This window comes from Gymnoscopelus braueri (genome assembly GCF_963280865.1).
Source record: "Gymnoscopelus braueri genome assembly, chromosome: 24".
NCBI lineage: Eukaryota > Metazoa > Chordata > Actinopteri > Myctophiformes > Myctophidae > Gymnoscopelus > Gymnoscopelus braueri.
Window position 1 is genome coordinate 37214658 of NC_137626.1, and position 7430 is coordinate 37222087.

At 46.6% G+C, this 7430-nt stretch overlaps 1 pseudogene across 1 annotated transcript in view; it reads right to left on the bottom strand.

The window, feature by feature from the left end:
• Nucleotides 1–7098, bottom strand: part of LOC308080614 (neuropilin-2-like) — a 112024-nt pseudogene extending 104926 nt beyond the window's left edge. Inside the window, exon 1 of the transcript XR_013935054.1 lies at nucleotides 5936–7098. The product of XR_013935054.1 is annotated as a neuropilin-2-like (transcript). The remainder of the gene's footprint in view (nucleotides 1–5935) is intronic.
• Between the last annotated feature and the right edge of the window lie 332 nt (nucleotides 7099–7430).

Consider the following 7430-nt stretch of genomic DNA (forward strand, 5'->3'; position numbering starts at 1 on the left):
GTCGCCTTCCACTGCTCAACGCAACCGTTCAGTTGAAGTGGCTTGCATTACAGAAGCCAAATTTGGTGTAAAGAAATCCCACTTTGAATCATTGCGTCTGTCCAAAAAACACCCACGCATTTAAGACAACCCGGCCTCTTCGACCCCCGTCCGCAGCCCCTCCCAGAGTGAGTGAGAAACCCCACGCCCCTACCCCCCTGCCCCCATGCACCTCTACTGCAGTGAAGCGAAGTAGCCCAGCCCCAGCTTTATTTATGGGGGTCTTGTTTTTAATTTCACCCCAGGCGCACCGCCGTCTTTCCAAGGGGCCCTTTTTTCTTTCTTTCTTTTTAAACGTACGGCCGGGGGTTGACTGCCGGCACCTGACTCGGCTCTCTTGCAATGCGAGCGGCCCCCGTTCAGCTCAGCTTTGTCTCTGGCTATGAATGATAATAGGTGACCTTGTTTCCCTCGGCTGATACCTGCTTTGGAGTCTGTGGGGGCAGATTAAAAAAATGGAATGAATCGCGCGGGGTTAAGAGAGCAAGGTAGAGAGAGAGGGAGAGAGAATGAGAAAGAGAAGAAAGAGAGAGAGGGAGGGTAAAGAGAAAGACTCCATTCAGCCAGGTGGAGAAAAAGAAAAGGCGAGTGATTAAACCGCAAGATATCTTCCTGGGGGAAAAAAAAGACGACACTATAGGAGCCATAATGCATTCCGCCTCCCTCTCAATAAACATGCAAATGAAGCCGCTTAATGGCCTGGAATATGAATGCCGGTGGTAATGAGTAATTAATGCCCATGTCACACGAGTCAAACTGTTGTGATTACAGTATATGCGACTGGAAGAGCGTGATTGAGACTTACAGATCACATATGCTATGCGTTTTAACCCATTTAGACCGAGAAAGAATCTGTGTCATTTTTAGATTTCTTTGGGCTAAAATATCAGATATACAAGCTCATAAGGCGGCACCGAGTGCCGCGCTATGAGCCTGTAGATCTGCTATTTTCGAAAAGAAAGTCGTGAAAATGTGTGCAAATCTTTGAATATATATTTTCCTCAAACATTTGTAAAATATTGTGTTCCAGGGACCCCCTAGAAGCAAAAAATGTAGTTACAAATGTTCGCTTTAAAAAATTAAAAGATTTGCAATTTTTTTTCATGATTTTTCTAAAATGACAGATCTACAAGCTCGCAGCGTGGCACTAGGTGCCGCGCTACGAGCTTGTAGATCTGCTATTTTTGAATAGCCCAAAGAAACCTTGACACGGACGCGTTCCCGGTCTTAATGTGTTAAAAAGGGGGGGGGGGGGGGGGGGCGTCATTCCCGAACGTGAATAATTCCCTTTTTGTACTAAAAAATGTAATGTGTATATCGTTGCATTGCGTTACGGGAACTGGCCTGTAACTGCGTTACGTAAGCTTTTCACAAACCGTGTGATGTAAGCTTCTCCTTTGAAAGGTTCTTTTTTCTCTCTCTCATAATTTTGTTTGTCTGTACATATGCAGCAAACAAATGCAGTGAATACGGCGCTAACTTAATGTATTTCTATCCTCGAAAGTGTACTAAATGGAACCAAATGGACCAATTTGGTTGCATTTCGCACACTTTCGGAGTTAGGTTAATCGATCACACTATGAAGGAAAGATGTCAGTTCTTAGGTGGATCTATGTCACGGCCGTCTATACGTATATTCACGCTCTAGAGCCACATTCTAGATCCACACGGTCCTTTCTGCGTTCTAGATTCGACCACACAAAGGCAAGAAAGCCTGCGTGGAGCAAGGGACGGAACATCGCCACTCCGGAGCCGAGTCCTAAAGGTGGGTACAGTGGCGTAAAGTAACTAAGTACATTTACTCAAGTACTGTACTTAAGTACCTATTTTATACCTAGGCTATTTGAAAATAGCCGATCTACAAAGCTCAAGCACAACGCGATGCGACGCGTTGTGAGCTTGTTGTTGTGTAGCTTGTTGTGAGCTTGTAGATCTGCTATTTTCAAGAAAAAAATTACTTTTACTTTTGGTACTTTAAGTACATTTTGATGCCAATGCCTTTATACTTTCACTCAGGTACATTTTGAATTCCGGACTTTTACTTGTAACAAAGTAATTTCTACATTGCAGTATTGATACTTTTACTTAAGTAAAACATTTGAGTACTTTTTCCACCGCTGCCTAAAGGTGGGTATATATCAGACCATTGAAACCAAGACCCCCTGGGAGAGACAATTACCCCCCCCAAAAAATGAACCAAATCAAATCAAGTGGCAGGAGATGTATTTCCCGTTCGGGGGGGGTGGGGTTCTGTCTACTCTGTGGCACCAGTCCCTCAGGTACTACACGCCCCTGCATCCAAATCACTAAACAGCCGCAACTGAGAGCCCCCACCCCCACACACCCCGCGCCAGAGGTCTAGCTAGCGATTTCACCCCCCCACCATCCTCCGAGCGGAGGTGGTCCCACCCCGGGCATTAGTGTCACTTTGTAGCCCCGTAATGAGCTTTTCTGCCTTGTCCGCCTCCTTTCCTGACCCCTGTGCGCTTTGATGTTGCCCTTTTTTCCCTCTCTCGCGCTGCCCCCCCTTTCCTTCCGTCCTTACTTCCTCCCTCCTACTCTCTCTCTCTGCTTCTTCTTCTTCTCTCTCTCTCTCTCTCTCTCTCTCTCTCTCTCTCTCTCTCGCTGTCTGTCATCATCATCGCGGTCTTCCTCGCCGTTTCCCCTCGACCGCAGGGTGGGTGTCGCGCTGCGCTGTTATCTGCTCTTTGGGTAGTGGCGTTTTTTTTTTTGTTGCAGCCACCAGCCTGATTTTTTTTCCTCTCATCTGTCTCTCTCTTTCTCTCTCTCTGTATCTCTTCAATTCCGTGATGCTCCTTATCCTGTTTTCTCTCTCTCTCTCTCTCTCTCTCTCTCTCTCTCTCTCTCTCTCTCTCTCTCTCTCTCTCTGTATCTCTTCAATTGCGTGATGCTCCTTATCCTGTTTTCTTTCTCTCTCTCTCTCTCTCTCTCTCTCTCTCTCTCTCTCTCTCTCTCTCTCTCTCTCTCTCTCTCTCTCTCTCTCTCTCTCTCTCTCTTTCTTTCGTTCCTCTCCTATTGCTCGGTCTCTCCTGTGTGCCTCTTCTTTTGGTTCTCCGCTCTCTGCCATCTCTCTCTCTCTCTCCCCGTTGGCAGCGCTGCGGACGGGTAAATGTGTAATGTCTTGTGGGAGGGGGGGGGGACATGCGGTGTCTTGGCAGGCGGAGAGAGAGGTAACGGGTAGAGAAAAAGACATGAGAGAGAGAGGGAGGGAGAGAGAGAGAGAGTCGGGGGATGGAATTGCCTGCCTGCCTGTGCTGCCAAGAGGCCCACATCTGTCTCTGATCAACCAGTACACAGCGAGCCAGGCAGCACACACACACACACACACACACACACACACACACACACACACACACACGCGCGCTGCTGCGCGCGGGCACACACGCACACACACTGGAGGACTAAGTGTCCTATTTAAAACAAGTAGCCTAAACAACAGGGAACAGCTTGTGAGAACGGGGGGGGGGGCTTTAAGATTGTCTTGTCTTTTCGGGGGTGGCGTATAGGATCGGGATCAGTAGCCTACAACGCGCCTGTGTGGGAGTCGAGAGAGAGACAGAGAGAGAGAGAGAGAAAGAGAGAGAGAGGGAGATCCAGTGTGAAAGACGGCACCCTAGGTTTTCGCACGGCATAAGGGCAGAACGCAGTTGGGGAGGGTATGGCTTGGAATGGGAGACGGTGGCCCTTGACAGGGAGGGAGTGAGATAAGATTGAGTCATGTAGCGCGCGCGTGTAAGTGTGTGTGTGGGTGTCATCATCGCATTTGGGGCGGTCTCGGGGGTGACGCGCGGGACCCCGCGACCAACCATGGGAATCCTGAGTGTCATGCAAACTCTGAGAGTGTACAAACGGAACCAAATGGACCCAAAGGGTCCATTAGGTTCCGTTTGTACACTCTCAGAGTTACACTGAGGATTTGACAGTGAAGCACCAGCACTGAGATACAGAGAGAGAGAGGGGGGGGGAGAAGGAGAGCTGTTTGCGGTTGATGAATATAGTGATTATAACGGTGATGATTACAGGCCCGTTTAGCCCAAAGCCTACAATGACAGCCCGCCGTAGCTCCGGCGCAATCGTCCTCTGGGACCCGAGCCCGTCCTGGATTTTCTCAAATAACAGGGCTTGCGTACACAAGCCTCGCCTCGCGCCTAATTCTTATTTTCATCCGCCAGCGCGAAAATGGCATTTAATCATCGCTGGCACGGGTGTTGGTGTGTGTGTGTGTGTGTGTGAGGGGATCGTTGCTGTTTATTTCCCCCCCCCCCCTGATAAATAATGCAATCCCCCTGTCAAGGAAACTAAAAAAAGAACCACGGGCAAAAGACTGAATGGGGTAAATATAATGTTTACATTTAGAGGAGCCTCATGCATATGATTAAGTCATTTCGCAGTTCGACGAGTTGACGGTAATCACAATGAACCCGAGTCAAGATATATAGTTCACTCAATTTTTCATGAGCAGCCAAAGTGCTTTTCTGAGTTTGTTTTCTATGCTGCACGCGTACGACCAGTATGACAACTGCATTGTGCGAAGGCTCGGCTATTAGAACCGTGGTTCTCAAAGTAAACCCCCCCACCTCATCCCCCGGCCGCAGGGGTCCTTGAGGGGGTTCCAGGGGAGGGGGGCCCCCCAGATAAATGATTGATTGTTAATCTTCACGTACAATTCACGTACAAGTGAATGCAACGAGAGGGTGTACACAAATGTCTGTTTTGATCAGAGTTTCGCTGTTATCTCTATACCTATTAGTAGAGACAGACAGACAGACAGACAGACAGACAGACAGACAGACAGACAGACAGATAGATAGATAGATAGATAGATAGATAGATAGATAGATAGATAGATAGATAGATAGATAGATCTCTAATACCTACATTACATAGGCAGTCATCTCTATACCTACATTACATAGACAGTAAAGGAATTCCGGATCAAATGACAGACCCCTTTGTGGACCAAATTATGTCTATAAACCATTAAAATGTTCTATGCCCAGACATAAACAATCGTATCAAATGGGTATCTGTGGTGTAGGTCTAATGCATGTCAAATTGGAGGGTATGTGGAATTAGAGAGGGTGGGAATCACTGCTAAAAATGGCATGTGTGAGAAAGCATCGCTCTCCATAATTCTTATCCTCAGCGGAGCTGCAGAGAATCATATTTAGCCTACTAGACCATGGCAGAAACCTATATCACTTTAACCCCCCTAGCTGTGAGAGGCTGGTTTCTCTCACTTTCCCATCAGTGCAAAAAAAAAGAATGGACATTGAGGAGGAAAGAGAAATATCCCCAACAACACATGGTGCGGGTTATCAGACAATGGCTATTCGATGCCCAGTCCACATGTGTTGGAGAAACAAGAGTTGATTTGAACCAGATGACAGGCTGACCAGCTTTTAAAAAAACATAATTTTTTCTCTTTCAAAAGGCGAGAAGAATAACTGCAAGGTGGGGAAAATGTGCTTACGACTGATGATGTGGTCTATATTATGATAATGTGAGTAAAGATTAAACCAATATGAATTTAACATTGTAGGGAAATGTATTAGTTTTACATTTGTTTCAATATATTTTGTATTAAATATTTTGATTAGGGAAAAAAGTGTTTTAAAAAAAAGTATTCCCTTTTTTTGCTTTTTTACCTAGTTTTCCATTTTTTGACGTTTTTGCGTAAACACGTGAAACCTCGATCCCATCATCCCTGACCCTATTCTAGGGGGGGACATTCACAAACAATAGCAGATCCACAAGCTCACTCACAAGGCATCGACTTGTTGTGAGCTTGTAGATCGGCTAATTTGGGGCGAAAAAGCCGGGACCATGCGTGCGCTAAAGATCAGAAAGGAGCGCTTTAAATCAAAACACTCACCCTCTTCTCCGTTGCCTGTGGATGTCAGACATAGTAATACCAGTACAAATCCAACCGGAGATGACAGAAAATCCATCTTGGGGATCATGTACAACCTCAACGGAAGATCTGGAAGTTTTTATAGCGTTTTTTCCTCCTATATATCAAATCCACCCGCTCCTCAAATCCTTAAAAAAAATAAAAATAAAGGGGGAAATCCACACCCTTCTGTTTTTGGGCCAAAATTGGCACCAACACACACAAAAAATTATGAGTCAATTATAATCCAGAAAATAATGATCAAAAGTGTTCTCAAATCTTCCCGAATCTTGCATCTAAAACCACTTAAATGACTCCGAAATCATGTTTTTGATGGAATACACAATCAAAAAATTAAAAAAAAAAGTATCAGAATGTTCTCAAATCTTCCCAAATCTCGGATCTAAAATCACTTCAATTAATCCCCAAATCATGTCCAAATCAAAACGCACTCTTCCATCCCAGGCAACGTGCATTGAGAGATGTCCGCTTGTTCTACTTGAGAACGAGATCAAAAACTCTCATCTTCGTTAAAGAGAGGTAAGAAGGTCCAGTAAAGCAGGAGATCAGCGGATCAGCAAACAAAGTGTCAGGGGGTCTTTGACTTGGTGGTCTCTCCGTGTTGTTGGACGCATTAAGAAGAGAGATCGGCTCTCCTCTCCTCTTATTGGGGGTCTATGTGCGTTCTGATCGTCTCTCCTCTCCTCTTTTGGGGGTCTCTGTGCGTTCTGATCGGCTCTCCTTGCGTTCTGATCGTCTCTCCTCTCTTCTTGAGGGTCTCTGTACGTTCTGATCGTCTCTCCTCTCTTCTTGGGGGCTCTGTGCGTTCTTGTGTGCGCTCTCCTTGCGCTCACATACAGGGGTCTCTCTCTCTCTCTCTCTCTCTCTCTCTCTCTCTCTCTCTCTCTCTCTCTCTCTCTCTCTCTCCTCCCTTACCAGGGCGTGTGGTAGAGCTCAGGTCCAGCCAACATCACACACACATCGCTAAAATAAAATTAAAAAAATATCAAGATCGTTGCTTTGCTCTTCTTTGCTTCGTTCATTCCGCCGCGATCGAGGCTATACCGTCACCCCGTCTATCATGAGTGTGTGTGTGAGAGTGTGTGTGACAGCGGGCTCCGAGACGGCAGCAGCATGCGTGTGTGTGTGTCTCCCTCCCTCTCTCTCTCTCTCTCTCTGGAGTGTGTGTGATAGCGCTTTACAGCAGGAGTGGACCCCGAGCTATCGCATTACAGTCAGCAAAGCGTGGCTCCGCCCCAGTGTGTGTGCGCGCGTGTGTGTGTGTGTGTGTGTGTGTGTGTGTGTGTGTGTGTGTGTGTGTGTGTGTGTGTGTGTGTGTGTGTGTGTGTGTGTGTGCGTGCATGCTTGCGTGCGTGCGCGCGTGCATGTGTGTCACTCCATAATTTTGTGTGTGTGTCTCTCTCTCTCTCTCTCTCTCTCTCTCTCTCTCTCTCTCTCTCTCTCTCTCTCTCTCTCT